Source organism: Panthera tigris, chromosome D1 (genome assembly GCF_018350195.1).
Source record: "Panthera tigris isolate Pti1 chromosome D1, P.tigris_Pti1_mat1.1, whole genome shotgun sequence".
In the NCBI taxonomy this organism is placed as follows: domain Eukaryota; kingdom Metazoa; phylum Chordata; class Mammalia; order Carnivora; family Felidae; genus Panthera; species Panthera tigris.
The window spans coordinates 4,812,905-4,834,589 of NC_056669.1; the positions used below are offsets into that span (position 1 = coordinate 4,812,905).

The 21,685-nt window shown below is 39.6% G+C and overlaps 1 protein-coding gene and 1 pseudogene across 1 annotated transcript in view; one reads left to right on the plus strand and one right to left on the minus strand.

The window, feature by feature from the left end:
- LOC122231355 (guanylate cyclase soluble subunit alpha-2-like) overlaps window positions 1-20,911 on the minus strand; it is a 33,550-nt gene extending 12,639 nt beyond the window's left edge. The window contains exon 1 of the mRNA XM_042959176.1: window positions 20,850-20,911. The gene's annotated coding sequence lies outside the window, so the exon portion shown is untranslated. The remainder of the gene's footprint in view (window positions 1-20,849) is intronic.
- On the plus strand, window positions 11,050-11,827 carry LOC102971599 (annotated as a pseudogene).
- Window positions 20,912-21,685: the final 774 nt, after the last annotated feature.

Below are 21,685 nucleotides of genomic sequence, written 5' to 3' on the forward strand. Positions count from 1 at the left end.
ATTATACTTGGCTGAGTAAATCAGAGCCTACACAAGGTACCCAGTGTACAATAAATATTTGTTCAGTAGATGTGTGAATGAATAAATGAATATTTAGGTTGCTTTAAATTTTAACTGAAACATGAGGGGGCTCATTAATATAGAAATGTAGATAATGCAGAAAATATGGACTGGATACTAATAAGTCTGTGGCTTTAAGTTCTTAAATTATTCCCATTCCAAAGCAAAAGTGATGGTGGTGGTAACAGGGAGAGCCCACATGGGTACGTGTTAGATCCTCTTTTATGCACAACTTAGCAGAGGGACCAACGAAGAGAATTTAAGGAGGAATAAAATAATTGCTAATAAAAGCACTTTGTCAACCAAAACCCAGTAAGCCAAGTTTGTCATTATCACAATAGGACACATACAACAAATTCATGCAAAAGAATGCCAAAGACTGGATTTTAGTGAAAACCCCCATCTTTAAATTCGGGGCAGATGAGGAATGAAGACAGTAAGCTGAGCACAATCTACCTCTGAGATGCGCTGGCAGATCCTGGAGACATAACCTAAGAATCATCTCCTGTTCTTGTCTCTTAAAATGTCCCAACAAGAATCGTTTCTCAAATTAGTCTGACCTCATCAGTACCTTGTGAGCATGCCCTACTATCCAACTCATGTCCTATCACTCAGACCCTCCCTGGGGTTATCACAAGAGAGCATAGGAGGACAAAGAAGGGGACACTACCTGTTTTTGAGGGGATAGAAGAAAAACAATGGGACATAGAAGGTACAAAAGGAAGAAAACAGACCAAAGGCTTAATTTCTTCCTATAGATAGCTTAATAGGTCAGTTTAGGGGCCACTTGACCCAAAGGAGATATAAAACAAAAATGTCTGTATTCAGAGCTCTTCATTTTCCTATAAACGTTTATCCCTGCCCTATTACTCCTTAACTCCTAAAGAAAACTAAAGGTTCTATGAGAAATCTTTGTTAATATTTGAAAGCAAACAAAAAAGCATTATCCAAAGGTCAACCAAATCTAGTACTTGACAGGAAGAAGATATTACAGAGCTGTAAGATCTTGAACTTTCAGTCAACAAAAGATGCCTGGGAATTCAAGCTTGTGCAGCCACTCTGGAAAACAGTATGGAGGTTCCTCAAAAAACTAAAAATAGAACTACCCTACGACCCAGTAATTGCACTACTAGGCATTTATCTATGGGATACAGGTGTGCTGTTTTGAAGGGACACATGCACCCCCATGTTTATAGCAGCACTATCCACAATAGCCAAAGTATGGAAAGAGCCCAAATGTCCATTGATGGATCAATGGATAAAGAAGATGTGGTATATATATATACGATGGAGTATTACTCGGCAATCAAAAAGCTTGAAATCTTGCCATTTGCAACTACATGGATGGAACTGGACCATATTATGCTATGTGAAATTACTCAGTCAGAGAAAGACAAAAATCATATGATTTCACTCATATGAGGACTTTAAGAGACAAAACAGATGAACACAAGGGAAAGGAAACAAACATAATATAAAACCAGGGAAGGGGACAAAACAGAAGAGACTCGTAAATATGTAGAACAAACTGAGGCTTACTGGAGGGGTTGTGGGAGGGGGGATGGGCTAAATGGGTAAGGGGCATTAAGGAATCTACTCTTGAAATCACTGTTTCACTATATGCTAACTAATTTGGGTGTAAATTAAAAAAAAAAAAAACCATTCTTTCCAAAGCACTTATTTAGTGTGGTGTAGAGAAAGTCATAAATGAAAGAAAAAACAAAAACAAAAACAAAAAAACAAACAAACCAAAAAAACCCCATGGCTTTTCTCTCCTCAGTCCATTCCCAGGACTTGCCAGAATATTGATTGCTATTTCCTTTCTAGCTTCCAGAAGGATGTCAATGGTCAACAGAGTTTGCTTTTTCTATCCCAGTGACAATGAAATGGTTGGCCTGGTGCCCTAGAAGGCAAAGAGATACACTGTTTTTTTTTTTTTTTTTTTTTTTTTTTTTTTTTAAGCTTTGTGACCATGGCCACCTTGTTGCAAGTGCAAACCTTGCAAAGTGGGGGATCTTCTTTTAAAACAGTGAGCCAATAAACTACAATTCTGTTGCCAGGAGAACTGAGCCAACAGTGAAACTTACTAACATCCCTGTTTAACTTATGAGAATGATCCAAATACATAGATAAATAAGACAAGAATGAAACCAAGAGCAGGCAAGCCTGTTTGTGGTAAGATATACTCTATCCCCCAAATCCCTATTTTTCTTGCATACTAAAGTGGAAGCAGCCATACCGGTTTGTGAATACCGCTGTTACTTAAATTTCTGCCTCCCATCAGTAACTAGATTCAGCCGACCATTTTATTAAAAATTGTGCCCCCTAAGGATCAAGATTGTCAAGTATGTCACAGCATGAAAATGCATGTGTGGACGTCAGATTGGAGGGTGGTGGTTAAGAATACGTAGGGAGACATGAAATGACATTTATCTGCCTTGTATGTTGGCTTCTGATCCTATACAAGTTTGAAATTTGAGTATAATTCACTTAAATCCCATTATTTCTATACAACAATTAGGGCTTTAAAGAATTACACAGAGATGCATTTAAAATGGATATGGTTCTTAGGGTACCTGGGTGGCTCAGTCGATTAAGCATCTGACTTCAGCTCAGGTCATGGTCTCACAGTTCGTGAGTTTGAGCCCCGTGCCAGGCTCTGAGCTGTCAGCACAACTTTGTCAGTCTGCTTTGGATTCTGTGTCTCCCTCTCTCTCCCCCTCCCCCACTCATACTCTGTTTCTGTCTCTGTATCTAAAATAAAATAAACTTTAAAAAATGGATATAGTTCTTGAAAAGTATTCCATCTGTCCAACAAGAAAGAAAATGAGTATCAAGCATGTGCCAGATGCTCTGACCCACTATGAATTGCAACAAGTGAGCCATGGTCATTTTAACTATGTGTGGTAATTGTCACAGGGGTTTTAATCACCTTTAAATAGTTCACTCTAAACTATTAGCTCAGTTGAAACACTAAACAGCTACTTAGCATGATGTCCTGCTTAAGGTGAAGATTCTGTTTAACTAACTGTACATGCTGCTGTAGACAGAGGCAGAAAGCACCTAAACACAGAAACACTTTAATAGCACATTGCAATAGTATCTAATCACTGATGACAGACTGTGAAAAGTCATTTACCGTGGGTATTTATTTGTTATGTTTTTTCAATGTTTATTTTTGAGACCGAGACAGAGCACGAGTGGGCAAGGGGCAGAGAGAGAGGGAGACACAGTATCTGAAGCAGGCTCCAGGCTCTGAGCTGTCAGCACAGAGCCCAATGTGGGGCTTGAACCTATGAACCGAACTATAACATCATGACCTGACCTGAAGTTGGTCACTTAACCAACTGAGCCACCCAGGCACCCTTCCTATCACTAGAGGCATGAATCACCTGCTCTGAGACCAGTTCCCTGCAGTATTAGATAAATGGAGTGGGATTATGTTCAGACACTATTCTAATTTCATCTTCAAGGTCCTTAGCACTGCAACAGATTAATAAGCAAGACCACAGAACTGGAGGAAATACACCTCATAGATGGGCTCTACTCTGGACACTCATTACATGTATAAAATTTGGTGCTTTCATGAGTGACGTTGGGGGAAAAACACACTTAAATATAAAAATAGACTACAAGCTCTTATTCATGTGTTTTAGTTTAGGTTTGGATTTTTTTCTTAATTGGGGCTACCACCAAGTAGAAATACAAAGTCCTTTTGGGCTTACCTATCTTAATTATCATTTTATTCAATAGCTTTTAGAACTATTTGATTTTGATATAATTTCAAACTTAGAGGATAGTAGCAAATAGTACCAAAGTAGGAATAGTAGAAATAGTACCAAATAGTACCAATAGTACCAAAAACTCCCATTTTCTTTTATAAAGATTCATCAATTTGTTAGAAATTTATCCCTTCTGTTTTATTCTCATTCTCTCTCTCTCTGTCACACACACACACACACACACACACACACACACACACAATTTGAGAATTAAGTGGTAAAGGTCCTTCCCTAAATACATCAGTGCATATTTCCTACGAACAAGGATGTTCCCTTACAAAACCACAGTACAGTTTTGAAGATGAGGAAATTTAACTTTGGTACAATATTATCTAATCCACACTCCATATTCCAATTCCGTTTATTGGCCCAGTAATGTTCTTCATGGCTCCTTCCTAGCACAGGATCCAATACAGGATTATTCACTGCATTTGTCTTGTATCTTTAGCTTTCCTTCCTCTGGAACAGTTCCTCAGCCTTTGTCTTTCAAACAATACTTCTTTCAAACAATACCTACCCTTCCAGGCCCCCTGCCTTATTGGTGTGGTTACAAAGGACTAATATAGCACCTAACCACTAGATACCCACAGTCAAGGTGGAGAGAAAGACCTGGAGACGATTCAGAAGCACACCATGAAATGTGCTGTAATAGAAGGACAAGTTAGGTTACTCCCATTTTTATCAGTTCAAAACCCTTGTTCTCTAGACCCTTATTTGTTTTCTATCTTCATAAGAAAATACATTTATAGCCAGAATCATCATTAGCCAAAGTAATTTGTAAAATGTCTTTTAGTTCAAGGAGTTGGCCAAAGTTATGTATGTATGTATGTATGTATGTATGTATGTATGTATGTATATGTGTGTGTGTGTGTATATGCATAAGAGGGTACTATATGTATATAATACAGTATGTAAATATGTGTACATATATATGTGTATATATGTATGTATGTATACATGTATGTATGTATATGAGGGTACTATATGTATATAATACAGTATGCATATATGTGTATATATATATATATATACATATACACACATACAGTAGTTTATGGCAATACATGCACACACAAACACACACACACACACACACCAAGTTGTCTTCTTTCCTTTCCTTATCTTTTCTTTACTAAGAAAGAAACAGAGATGGTTCTTTTAAACAGGAGATGTGCTAAAATTGGTATTTTTAGAAACAAAAAAATGTGACCTGGTAAAAAGAACCATGTCTCTTTATAGTTAGAAAATCTATATTCAGGGGAAGAGCCAAGATGGCGGAACAGCATGGAAGTTTTTTGTGTGTCTCCTGTCCATGAAATACAGCCAGACCAACACTAAACCATCCTACACAACTAGAAAACTGATTGGAGGATTAACACAACAATCTGCACAACCTGAACCACAGAATTCAGCAGGTATGTGGTGCGGAGAGCTGAACTTGGGGAGCGAGAAGCCCTGAAAGGTAGGAAACCACTTTTGTGGACAGAGAGAGGATGGAAACTGGGGAAGGGGGAGAATACAGGAAAAGTACCCCTCCCCAAAATTAGCTGGAGAGAAAGTGGAAAATTGGAAACAGTCGCAGGGACTAAACTAAACAGGGAGAAAGGAGAAAGGAGAGTGTTTAAATTCCATTAAGACTGTAAACAAGGGGAGCACAAAGGCTGCAGCTCTGCACCTCGATACCTGGCAGTGCTCTGGTGGGAAGGGCGAATCCCCAGGAACAGAGTGGGGTCCAGGAGGTTCTTGGGCCACTTGGGGAAAAGCGGTTCCACTGCTGGAAGAACATTTGGTAGAGACTGTTGAAGCCACCTGGTCCCAACAGACCCCAGAAGGTGGCCACATTCGCTGGTGCTGGGGCAAGGTCATTAAGGGTAAAGCCTGATGCCAGATGTGTGTTGTGATTTTCCGTCATCCCTGAAACACTGCTGCTACACTATCTCCCAAACATTTTCTGGGGCCAGGTGGCAGCTGGCCGCAGTCTTGGGGCACAGGCAACAATAGGGTTCAGCGGGCGTTTCTGGGTGTTGCCGATATTTGGCCACTATTCATTCGGCCATTGCTCAGTGAGACCCTCCCACAGAGGGCTGGAATGGGTCAAAGATGCAGTCCTTCAGAAATAAGAGGCCAGAGAAAACAGCCACATCTGAGACAAAACTTGGGAGAGAGGTACTGCCTGGGGTCTGGTACAGAGAGTGAAAAAGCAGGGAGTGGGCAAAAGCTGAAGACAGAGGATGCGTGCACAACTGCTGATCCTGGAGAACAGACTGGGTAGCTGGGTAGCACCATTTTCACTGCTTCTGCGCATGCCCACCTACAAGCTCCACAACAATCCACCTCAGTAGGCTAGCAACACCATCTAGCAGAGAACTGAGCCATTACACTGAGCCCTGTCCAACTGGGCCAACCTTGCTCTTCAAGAAACAAGTCTCACCGCTAGCTTAATTTATGGACTATAAAGACTTACATAGACTGACTTTTAGGAGAAAATGAAGCAATTTCAGTCCTACTTCAATCTGTTAGCAGGTTCATCTATTCAATTTTATTTCTTTTTCCTTTTTCTCTTTTACAATCCTTTACTTTTTCTTGAATAGAGAAAGAGAAATAATTCATTTTTACTTTCAATTTTTATTAAAAGTATCTTTAATTTTTATTATATTTTTTACTTTTGTGTAAATTTTTTCAAATTCTACTTTACTTCCATAATTTTATTTTAGTTTAATTCAGTGTATTCACCTTTTAAAAATTTTAAACAATTTCCTTTTTTTTCTTTCTTTTTCTTTTTTTCTCTTTTTCAATTCTTTTCTTTTTCTTGAATGGACAAAGAGGAATACTTCATTTTTATTTTCAATTTCTATTAAAATATTCTTATTTAATTTTCATTACTATATTTTTTGCTTTTATGTAAATTTTTTTCTAATTCTATTTTATTTCCATAATTTTATTTTAGTCTAATACAGTGTATTTTTTCAAATTTTCATGATTTCTTTTTTCCTTTTTTTCTTTATCTTTTTCCTCTTTTTATTTTCTCTTCTTTTTTCTTAAACAGAAAATGAAAAATTTTACATTTATTTTTAATTTTTAATAAAAATATTTTTCTTTAGTTTTTTTCTACTATATTCTTTACTTCTGTGTATATTTTTTCAAATTCTAGTGTACCTCCATCATCTTATTTTAGTCCACTTCAGTGTATTCATTTTTTCAAATTCTCAAAAAATTTCCTTTTTTTTTCTTTTTCCACCCCTTTTTTAAATCTAATCTGTCAAACCACTTTCAACACACAGACCAAAACACACCTAGGATCTTGCATCATTTATTCAATTTGTGTGTGTGTGTGTGTTAAATTTTTTTAATTTTAATATTTTTTAATTTATTTTTAAACTTTTAATGTTTCTACCTCATTAATTCCTTTTCTCCCTTCAAAATAACAAAATGAAGGAATTTCCCCAAAAGAAATAACACGAAGAAACGACAGCCAGGGATTTGACCAACACACATACAAGCAAGATGTCTGAGCCAGAATTTAGAATCACGATAATAAGAATACTAGCTGGAGTAAAAAATAGATTAGAATCCCTTTCTGCAGAGATAAAAGAAGTAAAAAATAGCAAGAATGATATTAAAAATGCTAAAACTGGGCTGAAATCACGGATGGATGCCGTGGCGGTAAGGATGAATGAGGCAGAACAGAGAATCAATGATATAGAGGGCAAACTTATAGAGAATAATGAAGCAGAAAAAAAGAGGGAGAATAAGTCAAAAAAGCATGATTTAAGAATTAGAGAAATCAGTGAGTCATTAAAAAGGAACATCAGAATCATTGGGGTCCCAGAAGACGAAGAGACGAAGAGAGAGAGATAGGGGTAGAAGGGTTCTGTGAGCAAATCATAGCAGAAAACTTTGCTAACCTGGGGAAAGACACAGATATCAAAATCCAGGAATCACAGAGGACCACATTAGATTCAACAAAAACTGACCATCGACAAGGCATATCATAGTCAAATTCACAAAATACTCAGACAAGGAGAGAATCATGAAAGCAGCAAGGGAAAAACAGTCCCTAACCTACAAGGAAAGACAGATCAGGTTTGCAGCAGAACTATCCACAGAAACTTGGCAGGCCAGAAAGGAGGGGCAGAATATATTCAGTGTGCTGAATCAGAAAAAATATGCAGTCAAGAATTCTTTATCCAGCAAGGATGTCATTCAAAATAGAAGGAGAGATAAAAAGTTTCCCAAACAAAAATTAAAGGATTTTGTGGCCAGTAAACCAGTCCTAAAAGAAATTTTAAGGGGGACTCTGTGAGGGGAGAGAAGATTAAAAAAAATTATATATATATATGTATATATATATATATATATATATATATATATATATATATATATTAAAAGCAATAAAGATTAGAAAAGACCAGAGAATACCACCAGAAACTCCAACTTTACAAGCGTCATAATGGCAATAAATTCATATCTTTCAGTGCTCACCCTAAACATCAATGGACTCAATGCTCCAATCAAAAGACATAGGGTAACAGAATGGATAAGAAAACAAGATCCATCTATATGCTGTTCACAAGAGACCCACTTTAGACCTAAAGACACCTTCCGATTGAAAATAAGGGGATGGAGAACCATCTATCATGCTAATGGTCAACAAAAGAAATCTGGAGTAGCCATACTTATATCAGACAATCTAGACTTTAAAATAAAGACTGTATCAAGAGATGCAGAAGGGCATTATATCATAATCAAGGGGTCTATCCACCAAGAAGACCTAACAATTGTAAACATTCATGTTCCAAATGTGATAGCACCCAAATATATAAATCAATTAATCACAAACATAAAGAAACTCATCAATAGTAATACCATCATAGTAGGAGACTTCAACACCCCACTCACAGCAATGGACAGATCATCTAATCAAAAAATCAACAAGAAAACAATGGCTTTGAATGACACACTGGACCAGATGGACTTAACAGATATATCAGAACAATTCATCCTAAAGCAGCAGAATATACATTCTTCTCCAGTGCACATGGAACGTTCTCCAGAATAGACCATATACCGAGACACAAATCAGCCCTAAGTAAGTACAGAAAGATTGAGATCATACCATGCATATTTTCAGATCACAACGCTATGAAGCTCGAAATCAACCACAAGAAAAAATTTGGAAAGGTAACAAATACTTGGAGACTGAAGAACATCCTACTAAGGAATGAATGGGCTAACCAAGCAGTTAAAGAGGAAATTAAAAAGTGTACAGAAGTCAATGAAAATGATAACACCACAACTCAAAACTTCTGGGATGCAGCAAAGGCAGTCTTAAGAGGAAAGTATATAGCAATCCACGCCTTCCTAAAGAAGGAAGAAAGATCTCACATACATAACCTAACCATACACCTTAAAGACTTGGAAAAAGAACAGCAAATTAAACCCAAAACCAGCAGAAGACAGGAAATAATAAAGATTAGAGCAGAAATTAATGCTCTCAAAACCAAAAAAAAAAAAAAAAAAAAAAAAAAAACCAGTAGAACAGATCAATGAAACCATAAGGTGGTTCTTTGAAAGAATTAACAAAATTGATAAACCAATAGCCAGTTTGATCAAGAAGAAAAAGGAAAGGACCCAAATAAAATCACGAATGAAAGAGGCAAAATCACAACCAACACAACAGAAATAAAAACAATAATATGAGAATATTATGAGCAATTATATGCCAATAAAATGGGTAATCTGGAAGAAATGGACAAATTCCTAGAAACATATACACTATCAAAACTGAAACAGGAAGAAATAGAAAATTTGAACAGACCCATAACCAGTAAGGAAATTGAGTTAGTAATCAAAAATCTGCCAAAAACCAAGAGTCCAGGGCCAGATAGCTTTCCAGGGGCATTCTACCCAACATTTAAGGAAGACTTACCACCTATTCTCTTGAAACTGTTCCAAAAACTAGAAATGGAAGGAAAACTTCCAAACTCTTTCTATGAAGCCAACATTACTTTGATTCCAAAACCAGACAGGGATGCCACAAAAAAGGAAAACTATAGACCAATTTCCCTGATGAACATGGATGCAAAAATTCCCAACAAGATTAGTAGCCAACCGGATCCAACAATACATTAAAAAAATTATTCACCACACCCAAGTGGGATTTATATCTGGGATGCAGGGCTGGTTCAATATCCGCAAAATAATTAACGTGATTCATCACATCAATAAAAGAAAGGACAAAAACCATATGATCCTCTCAATAGATGCAGAGAAAGAAATTTTGTATTTGTCAAAATACAGCATCCTTTCTTGATTAAAAACCCTCAAGAAAGTAGGGTTAGAAGGAGCACACCTGGAGATCATAAAAGCCTTATATGAACGACCCAACGCTAATATCATCCTCGATGGGGAAAAACTGAGAGCTTTCCCCCTAAGATCAGGAACAAGACAGGGATGTCCACTCTCGCCACTGTTATTCAACATAGTATTGGAAGTCTTAGCCTCTGCAATCAGACAACACAAAGAAATAAAAGGCATCCAAATCGGCCAGGAGGAGGACAAACTTTCACTCTTCGCAGATGACATGATACTCTATATGGAAAACCCAAAAGATTCCACCAAAAAACTGCGAGAATTGGTTCATGAATTCAGCAAAGTTTCAGGATATAAAAGCAATGCACAGAAATCGGTTGCAGTCCTATTCACCAACAATGAAGGCACAGAAAGAGAAATCAAGGAATTGATCCCATTTACAGTTGCACCAAAAAGCATAAAATATCTAGGAATAAATCTAACCAAAGAGGTGAAAAATCTATACACTGAAAACTGTATAAAGCTTATGAAAGAAATTGAAGAAGACACACAAAAAAATGGAAAAATATTCCATGCTCCTGGATAGGAAGAACAAATATTGTTAAAGTGTTGATACTACCCAGATGGGGGTGAGGAGGAGGAGGGGGAGAGGTGGGGATGGGGGGGGGGTATGTGGAGCAGCCAGGCTGAGCTCAGTGGAGCCCACGTGTGTGGCTTCCTGTGCTCCGCCACTGGCTGAGAGATTGGGAGGAGCCCAAAGAAGGGAGGAGGAGGAGGAGGGGGAGGAGGGAGCGGGAGATCTCGCGCTGGTAGCCAGCTGCGGCTCTGCTCCGATCCCTGTGGGGCTCGGTTTTTTGGGGGTGGGGGGTGGGGGGGGGGGGGGGGGGGCTCAACTATGGAGGCAAATGGGAGCCAAGGCACCTCCGGCAGTGCCCACAACTCCCAGCACGACCCCGGTGACATGTTTATCGATTGACTGAGCTGGCAGACGTCACCAGATAGCCTTAGAGACTATTTTAGCAAATTTGGAGAAATTAGAGAACGTATGGTCATTAGAGATCCCACTAGGAAATGCTCCCGAGTCCGGTTTCGTCACGTTCGCAGACCCAGCAAGTGTAGATGAAGTATTAAGTCAGCCCCACCATGAGTTCGATTCCAAGATGATCGACCCCAAAGTTGCATTTCCTCGTGGGGCACAACCCAAGATGGTCACAAGAACAAAGAAGATATTCGTAGGCGGATTATCTGCGAACATGGTGGTGGAGGACGTAAAACAGTACTTTGAGCAGTTTGGCAAGATGGAGGATGCAATGCTGATGTTTGATAAGATGACCAAAAGGCTCAGAGGGTTTGGCTTTGTTACGTTTGAGAATGAAGATGTGGAAAAAGTCTGTGGGATTCATTTCCATGAAATCAATAATAAAATGGTGGAAAGTAAGAAAGCTCAGCCTAGGGAAGTTATGTTCCCACCGGGGACAAGAGGCCAGGCCCAGGGACTGCCTTACACCATGGACGCATTCATGCTTGGCATGGGAATGCTAGGCTACCCCAACTTTGTGACTATCTATGGCTGTGGCTACCCTGTATTTGCTCCTAGCTATGACTATCAGTTCCCAGACTATTTGCCGATTTCACAAGATTCACATAAATTTCACATAATTTTTATCAACTAGATCTTAAGAGAGGCATAACAAAGTGGGGTTTGCTACCATTACTAGACAGAGGACACAGTCCCGGTCGGGGCCAGCCCCGCCACTGTCCATGCCTGCTGAGAGTGTCCTAGCTGCCCATTTGAACCAATGTTTTTTTACTCTTTTTTAATTCTCAGAAAAGACTCATGTCCTCATTGCTTCAGTCAGTTTAAAAAGAAATTTTTTTTTCTTGTGCAGTCTCCTGGCATTTTGCTTCTTGTACCCAGCGTGAACATTCTTCCTACTTACCCCAACCTCCCACCCTCACCTGGAATGTAACAGGACCAGAGGGAAACTTCTTACAAACTTTGTAGAGCCTCCTCAGGGGAGTCCAGGAAACAGGCATAAAATTACTTTGAATATTGACCAAATAAGCTTCTTGGGGTATTCCATGGGGTGGGCTTTTAGTGCTGATGGCTCACGGGGGTTGAGGATATGTGACTTGGAGCACCTATGTCCTGTAGTGGACATTACCAAAAGTGAACACACACACACACACACACACACACACACACACACACACACACACCCTATTCCTGTAAATACTAATTGAACTGAATCTGGAAGAAAAACTGTATCTCAAAAACCAGCATTATCTGGTTGTTTTTGTCTTTGGGGGCCAGTCCATCCGTGGCTATTGCCAATAACTTATGTACATCTGTCTTTGAGAAGGGACAGCGGAGTCACCTGGGCACTGCTGTGTCTCGGGCACTGTGGGCACAGATCCATGCCGGGCCCCTCCTTCCCCAGAACCCCCATTCTCACCTCCCTGCCCACCCTGGCCTTAAATTCCCTGTTGGCATCACGGCCCCTTGGCCCACTGACATAGGAGGGGACAGAACAGAGGGTCTCTTCTGATCTGATTGGCACCCCTGATGGTCACCTCCCCGGAAGGGCTTGCTTTTCCCATGATTCTGATCCCCTCCATTTCTGCACTTGAAATAAAATACCCCCACTCTCTTAGATTGAAGTACAGCACAGCAGGACCTTCAAGAGTCGTCCCTTTGTTTATGCGCATAGTTTGTGAGAAATGACCCACATGTTTCCACTGGATATTTTTTTATGTGAGCAGATCCATCTGTTTGAATGTCACTGTCCTTGAGAACCAACCTGTGTAGTTTTGCTCATCTCATTAAAGATGCTTGATGTAATAATTGGTTAGCCTCCTTTGATTTTCCTGCAGGCTTTTTCATGAGTGCTATTTTTTTTAAGCATATCTGTATGACTCCCCCTCCCCCACCCTGTATTTTGTTTTGCTATGAATTGCTTTGCTTTGGTGAACTTGTCCTAGTATTCTTGCCTTGCAGACGTTACAGCCATTGTGAATTTTCTTCATCTCTGTAAATAGTTTATCTGTGCTTCTCCCTAATGATGTTTTATTTTTCTCCCCCTTTAAGCAACTGAGGTAGAAAAATAGTTTATCACAGAAAAAAAATGTTGGTACTATCCAAAACAATCTACATATTCAATGCAATCCCTATCAAAGTAACACCAGCATTCTTCATAGAGCTAGAACAAATAATCCTAAAATTTGTATGGAACCAGAAAAGACCCGGAAGAGCCAAAGCAATCTTAAAAAACAAAACCAAAGCAGGAGGCATCACAATCCCAGACATCAAGCTATACTGCAAAGCTGTAATCACCAAGATAGTATGGTACTGGCATAAGAACAGACACTCAGATCAATGGAACAGAATAGTGAACCCAAATTGAACCAAAAACGTATGGCCAACTAATCTTTGACAAAGCAGGAAAGAATATCCAATGGAATAAAGATAGTCTCTTCAGCAAGTGGTGCTGGGAAAAGTGGATAGCAACATGCAGAAGAATGAACCTGATCACTTTCTTACAACATACACAAAAATAAACTCAAAATGGATGAAAGACCTAAATGTAAGACAGGAAGCCATCAAAATCCTCGAGGAGAAAGCAAGCAAAATCCTCTCTGATCTTGCCCATGCAACTTCTTACTCAACACATCTCTGGAGGCAAGGGAAACAAATGCAAAAATGAACTACTGGGACCTCATCAAAATAAAAGTCTACAACACAGCGAAGGAAACAATCAGCAAAACTAAAAGGCAACCGACAGAATGGGAGATGATATTTGCAAATGACATATCAGATAAAGGGTTAGTATCCAAAATCTATAAAGAACTTATCAAACTCAACAGCCAAAAAAACAAATATTCCAGAGAACAAATGGGCAAAAGACATGAATGGACACTTCTCCAAAGAAAACATCCAGATAGCCAATTGACACATGAAAAAACGCTCAACATCACTCATCATCAGGGAAATACAAATCAAAACCACACTCAGATACCACCTCACACCTGTCAGAATGGCTAACACTAACAACTCAGGCAAAAACATGTTGGCGAGGATGTGGAGAAATGGGATCTCTTTTGCATTGTTGATGGGAATGGAAGCTGGTGCAGCCACTCTGGAAGACAGTATGGAGGTTCCTCAAAAAACTAAAAATAGAACTACCCTATGACCCAGCAGTTGCACTACTAGGCATTTATCCACAGGATAGAGGTGTGCTGTTTCGAAAGGACATATGCACCCCCCATGTTTATAGCAGCACTATTAACAATAGCCAAAGTATGGAAAGAGCCCAAATGTCCATTGATGGGTGAATGGATAAAGAAGATGTGGTATATATACACAATGGAGTAGTACTCAGAAATCAAAAAGCATAAATCTTGCCATTTTCAACTAAGTGGATGGAACTGGAGGGTATTATGCTAAGTGAAATTAGTCAGAGAAAGACAAAAATCATACGGTTTCACTCATATGAAGACTTTAAGAGACAAAACAGATGAATATAAGGAAAGGGAAACAAAAATAATATAAAACCAGGGAAGGGGACAAAACAGAAGAGACTCATAAATATGGAGGAAAAACAGGGTTACTGGAGGGGTTGTGGGAGGGGGGATGGGCTAAATGGGTAAGGGGCACTAAGGAATCTACTCCTGAAATCATTGTTGCACTATATGCTAACTAATTTGAGTGTAAATTTAAAAAAATAAAAAAAAAGAAATCTCTGCCTTGTCAGCACTGTCATGGTAATCCACTTTGGTGAAGTTACAGACCAGGGGGAGTCATGAAGCACAAACGTGAGGAGAGAGGCTGGGGGTGGCACTCTGGACATCAGTATGTTATTACCACTTTAAAAATGAGAAAACTGAGGCCCGTTTTTGTTACATAATGTGCCCTAAAGCATTCAAAGGCAGAATCAGACTTTAAATCTAGTAAACCTGGTATGTGGTAGGTCTCCTCCTAAAGCATTTTCTCATCCCTCTGCTCAGAGACCAGGAGGGACACAACATAATGGCAACAATGACATCAGAGGGAGAAAGTCATCATAAAGCAGACTTTCCTCAATCTGGGGTGCCTTTCAATTCTGACAGTGATGCCGGCCTATCCCCTACTTACCCCCTCTGGCTCTGATTGTTCCTTCCACCACACTGTCCAAGAAGTGAGTCCAGCCCCTAGAAGCTGGAGTTACAGAAAGACTAACACAAAGATGTACACTCAGTGCCCCTTTTCCTCATATTGAGGGAAGAAGACTGTGCTGTATGGACAGGTGAGTGTGCTTGTGCAGAGTTTATATAAAAAAATTTAAAAATAAGAAACTTACGACAAAGTAAGACTGACACACAGTGGTAGAACATTAAGCATAAAGGAGAAACTAAGAAAATAAATCAGTAAAATTTATGCTATGCAGGAAAGGCTCTTGGAAACTACAACTGTAATCAACCCTGGAGATTATTTCTACCCCTCATTTTAAGCCCCCTTCCAAGCATAATCTACTCTTTTATCCACTAGACACATACTTCTATGTATATACCTCCAGAGAGCAACTTTTTCATTTATTCACACTTCCCAATGACCCCCCAAAAACATGTTAGTCCCTCCTATGTACCAAGAAATTATAGAGGCATGGGATTAATAGAAAAGAAAGTAATTTAGATAAATAAACAAGATAACATCGGCTATTATAAATTCTATGAAAAGGAATACCAGAGAGGAATAGAATACAAAATATATGGGTTGGAGATGTAAGGGGGGGATGGAGGGCTTCTCTAGATTGGGTGGCCATGGCGTGTTTTTCTGAAGATAACGATGTTTAAAAAGAGACCTAAACATTAAAAAAGAAAAAAAAAAAGTAATCCACGCACCCATCTGGGGACAGGCCATTTCAGGAAAGTGGGATGGTATGTGCAAAGGTCCTGAGGCTAAGTAGGAGTTGAGAAGCCCACAGACGCCTGGCAGGGAGGGCGGGGAGTGACAAGGGGGAGTGGAAGAAGATGGAGTCAGAGAGGTAAGCAGAGCCCAGATCACAGGCAAAGTTCAGATTTTACTCTATCACACGAAGCCATTAAATGGTGTAAAGCAAGGATTTCACAGTTTAATAGCTGGCCCAGCAGCGTAAGCAGAATTATCTGGAAACTCATTAGAAATGCTCCGAGAGTGCATGGGACACACGGGGTCAGAGTCCTGCAGGTGAGGTCCACCTCTCTGTGTTTTAACAAGCCCGCAGGTGATTCTGATGCACGTTAACAAGTGAGAACCATTGGGCTGAAATGAGAAAGGGACATAATCTAATCTGATTAGTCACCTTTCTGTGGTGGACACAACGTTGAGGCACAAGAGTAAGTGTCCAGGCCAGAAGCCGCCACGGCAACAGTGGGGATGCAGAGGCTTTTCCACATGGCATGAATAACTTGAGCCCTCCTTTCTGCAGCCTGAACGGTCTCTGAATAACTGCGTGAACCAGAGAATGAACAAGCTGAGGACTAGAACAAATGTTTAAAGATAAAGTTCCTGGGGCACAGAGAGGCTGTCTCCCCGACAGAGGCTCGCGAGCTCCTCCCTTCCGTCCTCCATCTGTGTGAGCCTTTCAACAGCTGCTCCCTGCATTCATGTCTCCATCTCGGAGACTAAAAAAGCCTCAGAGAGTTTCTGTGAACTACTTGTAAGAATTCATTAAGGACCAGCAGGCAGTCCTGAAGTTCTGATAAATAAAGCAGGTCCAAGGGCAGTTTTATTTTTTTTAATTTTTTTTTAAATCTTTTTTGTTTTTATTCCAATCGTGAAAGTCTCACAAGCTTATTGCAAAAACTTTAGAAAATACAGTACAAATAATTTATACCTTAATACTATATTATTTTCATTTTAACCTGTTCTTGTGCTCACAAGTTTGTTGTTGCTGGTTCCAATTATTACTTTTCAGTTATGTATTTTAATTTTAGACATTACCTGATCCACAGATTAAAAGACTTGGAAATCTCCAAGTTCTCACTTCTGCTCTGATAACTTCCTTATTTTTGGAAACAGAACGTACGTGATTTATGGCTATCACTTGTTGCACACGTTTTCTTACAGAAGTTCTAGATTTAAGCAGAGTCACTAATAATCTTCTGGATAAAGGTTTCTGCCACTCTGAGTTCTCTGTAAGAACTCATTACATGATTTGTTGAATTATTTCAACAATTAAATTTCAACATGTAGTTTGTTTTTTTCCTTAACAGAAGTTAGTTGGTGATGTACTGCTCAAGTTCTCTCCTATTTGAGAAGGCCTGCTTAGCGCTTCTATCCATAAAACAGTATTTGGTTAGCTATGATACTCTTTTTTTTTTTTCCAATATATGAAATTTATTGTCAAATTGGTTTCCATACAACACCCAGTGCTCATCCCAAAAGGTGCCCTCCTCAATACCCATCCCCCACCCACCCCTCCCTCCCACGCCCCATCAACCCTCAGTTTGTTCTCAGTTTTTAAGAGTCTCTTATGCTTTGGCTCTCTCCCACTCTAACCTCTTTTTTTTTTTTTTTCCTTCCCCTCCCCCATGGGTTTCTGTTAAGTTTCTCAGGATCCACATAAGAGTGAAACCATATGGTATCTGTCTTTCTCTGTATGGCTTATTTCACTTAGCATCACACTCTCCAGTTCCATCCAAGGGCAGTTTTAAAGGACAAGAAAGGGAGGCTGGGAGGCCAGTGGTTAGAGGGGACTTAAGAAATTCACAACAGAAGGGCTGGGACCCTCTGGACATGGATGGAGCTAGAAAGTTATGCTAAGTGAAATCAGTCAGAGAAAGACAGATACTGTATCATGTCACTCATATGTGGGATTTAAGAAACTAAACAAATGAGCAAAAGGAAAAACAAAAGAGACAAACCAAGAAATAGACTCTTGACTACAGAGAATACACTGACACACTGGTGGTCCCCCAAGGGGAGGGGGGTGGGGGATGAATGAAACAGGTGAAGGGTGCACTTGTGATGAGCACAGGGTGATGTATGGAAGTGAAGAATAACCATATTCTACACCTGAAGCTAACATAACACTGTATGTTAACTGCACTGCAATTACAATTTTGAAAAAAAGAAACCCCAGGAGGGCTAGCTTATTATTCGTCCCGGGCTTACCATTCATCCGGATTCATCCTCCCAACTCAAGGCTCCTTAAAGCTGAATTACTTCAAGAAAAACCTTGGGCAAAGCCCTATTTCAGAGATTTGGAAAACCATCGCTCTCCCAACCTCACCCTCTGCCGGAAACATGTAAACTAATACTCAGCAATTTTTACCAATTGCCTGAAATCCCTTTAACTAGAAGAAACACACTCCTTTTCAGTTAGAGATAAAAAGCCTTTAATTGTGTCTTTGAAAGAAGTACAACAGACAGGTGTGAATAGTGAATTCAAATGTTAGTCATAATAGATGCTCTCCTTTTTCACTATTAAAGAGAAATAGGAAGAAAGAGAGATGGGTGGGGACACTGGGGCCAAGAGAAGAGGGAAGACAAAGTCAAGAAAGGCCAATGTCACAATACTGCCACCAACATCTCCTCTCTTTTCGCGTGCCCACGAATAAAGGCAGCGGGCACTGGTACTTCCAAGTCCTCAGAAGGCAGCCCCCACTCAGGTGAAAATGTGTTAACGGGTCTCTTTGGAGACAACTGGACATCAGGATGCCTCTTTATCAGAGACACATGCATGGTTTTCCTTACACTGTCTCTAAGAAACAGAACTACCAAAGACTATTTGGAAACCAAGAATAAACACAGGCTATGTCTACATGGACAGAGGGAACAAGAGAGGTGAGGCAGTGGTTGAGATAAGAGAACTCCCTCTTACTAATGGAAAAAAGAATTTTCTCCTGATTATGGTAACATAGTCTAGGTAACCACTCTGATCACAGTTACAAGATTCCCTCTCCAATGTGCCCTGAAGACGTAAGTTCAGTTCACAAATGAGCCTTTCATCAGTTACCATTTCATTTCAAAAGAGGGCATTTGCAATTCCACAAAATGATTTGTCTTTGGTTACTGGTATTTTCTTTAAAATATTAAAAACAGGGGGCTCCTGGGTGGCTTGGTCGGTTAGGTGACTGACTTTGGCTCAGGTCATCATCTCACGGTTCATGGGTTTGAGGCTGCATCAGGCTCTGTGCTGACTGCTCAGAGTCTGGAGCCTGCTTTGGGTTCTATGTCTCCCTCTCTGTCTGCCCCTCCCCTGCTCACTCTCTCTCTCTCTCTCTCTCTCTCTCTCTCTCTCTCAAAAATTAAAAAAAATTTTTTTTGAATACAATTCAAAAAATAATAATGACACTAAACACAAGAGCAAACAGGTTGTAGTGCTCACCACATACAAGGAACTGTGCCAAGTATATTGACTAATTTGATCCAAATACCATACTTTGGAAGCAGCAAATCCAATGAGAGTGATTAAGTTTTATTTTAGAATATGTGGGGAGAGATTAATTTGACATCATTTGCCTCCATTAGGGTAAACCATTTAAAGTCACTAATGGCCTCAAACTAAAAGCCATCTCACGAGTTTAAATAATATGTTTCTCCTAGTACCACACTTTTGAGTACTCATGTGACAAGGTTTCAAAGCAATTCCCGCTGAAATGACAATTAACATAATTATCCAGCACTTAAAACATATGGCATTGTACTAGGTACCGAGATTATGTTTCCACTAAATCTTCTTTTCTTCTGTTTTGGTTTAAAAAAATAATCACAGTGCATCCTACTAGCCACAAATATAGTCTCGATCCCCAGGGCAATGACTATTGGCCCCAAATGTTAAATGATGCTTGATGACCTTTCAAAAGGTACTAGGATTTGAATGTTAGCTCCTCAAAAGTGCTCACAATCTTATACAAATAAATGATGGCAGCTCAGAGACAACATTAACTATGTGAATTATAAATATGCACTGTCTTTCATGTCAATGAGTTTAACTCCTCCGTTTTAAGCTAGACTGCATCAGAAGGTGAATTTAGCCTTCTGCATTTCCAACTGCTTTCTGCCATAGGCAGTTGTAAGTAAACCGTACACTTATCTGGAGCTTTCTATTTACAGAATACTCCCACTGAAATTATCTCATTTATTCATAGCATCTAATCTTCAATTAGCTGTTACCATCGTCATCCTCCCTTATAAAACAGATTAAAGTAACTTTAAACTTCTATGCGTTGGTGAGGCCTTGAGTTCCTGTTCCTTGATTTTGTCTTCTTATATTACCCCGTATCCAAATGATGTCAAGGAAAGAAAGATTAAAGAACAATGTGGAATGTGGAACTCTAAACCAATACCTCTCCCTGAACTCTATTAGGCTTATAATGACTCGGAGTCGACTTTCCTAAAGGATTCTAAAATCCCATTTAAAGCCTCTCAGGTTGGTACCATTCAACCTGACTGTATTACGAAGGCACAATTAGGAGATTCAGTGGAGGAGAAGATGGAAAGAACACAAGAAGAAGAAAAGTTAAAAAGGAAAGACAATACCAAAAGGGAATTTCATTTAAAAGGATTAAACAAAAATAAACCAAAGGACGTCAGTCCAGGGGTCCCAAGGAGTGGCCCCACCGCCACTGTAAAGAAGAGTGACTTGGGTGGCAGGAAAGTGCATGCCCAACAGCTGTGTTTGAGTAATTATCTTTAATTTTCCCCAAATAATGACCAAAATCTATTTTACTTACCCAATAACTTGGTGCTCATAATACTGCAATGTCCTCTGGAGAGTCTGCTGTATCGTCTGAGGCTGGAGAAGAAGAAGAAAAATAAAAATATATTATCAGCAAATCAGTGCCTTTCCCCTTCTGAGCATCAGAGGCAGATATGGGGCTTCTGATTTATCTTCTACGAGTTTTCACTTTGTAATATTAACCCATTATGCATTTTGCCATGTATTTTCTCCACAGGAAGTAATATGAGGTACTCAGCAATTACCCCGAATTTCCCAGCATTTCAAAGGTGATAGCATTTCCTAGCCATATTTTTTCCAATTCTTTTGCACCAGCCCTTAGGTTCATTACAATACTCAACATTTATTGTGGTTGTCTACAACAAACCGAGGCCTTGAGGGCAGTGGAGGGGAGGTGGACTCAAGAAACAAGGGCCATGCCCAGATCAAGCCTCACCTCCTCAAGGACTTGAGAGTTTTCAAGCAAGGATGCTGAGGCCTCCAAGAGGGGCCACAGGTACTCTGGGCAACAAAATGGGGTCTGCGGCAAATACATAACTAGTTCCCAGCCGAATTGTATAATCCTTGCCTCTCCGGGAGAGCTGAAGATAGTTTCTTACTCCCAGGTCAACAAATTTTTCTTAGACTTATTTAGGCAACAAAGCCTGGGCTTCAGGTTTCTGACCCAGGTAGCCACGAAGATCCCTGAACATAGAATTTATTAAGAAATTGGGGTAAGAACCAAATCAGAAATTAATTTTTGGAGGAATCAGCCTCCAAGTGTGCAAGGAAATGGGTACAGGGCAAATGCCTTCAACAGCTGTTTTTCATTTACACCGGGTGAAGAAGATG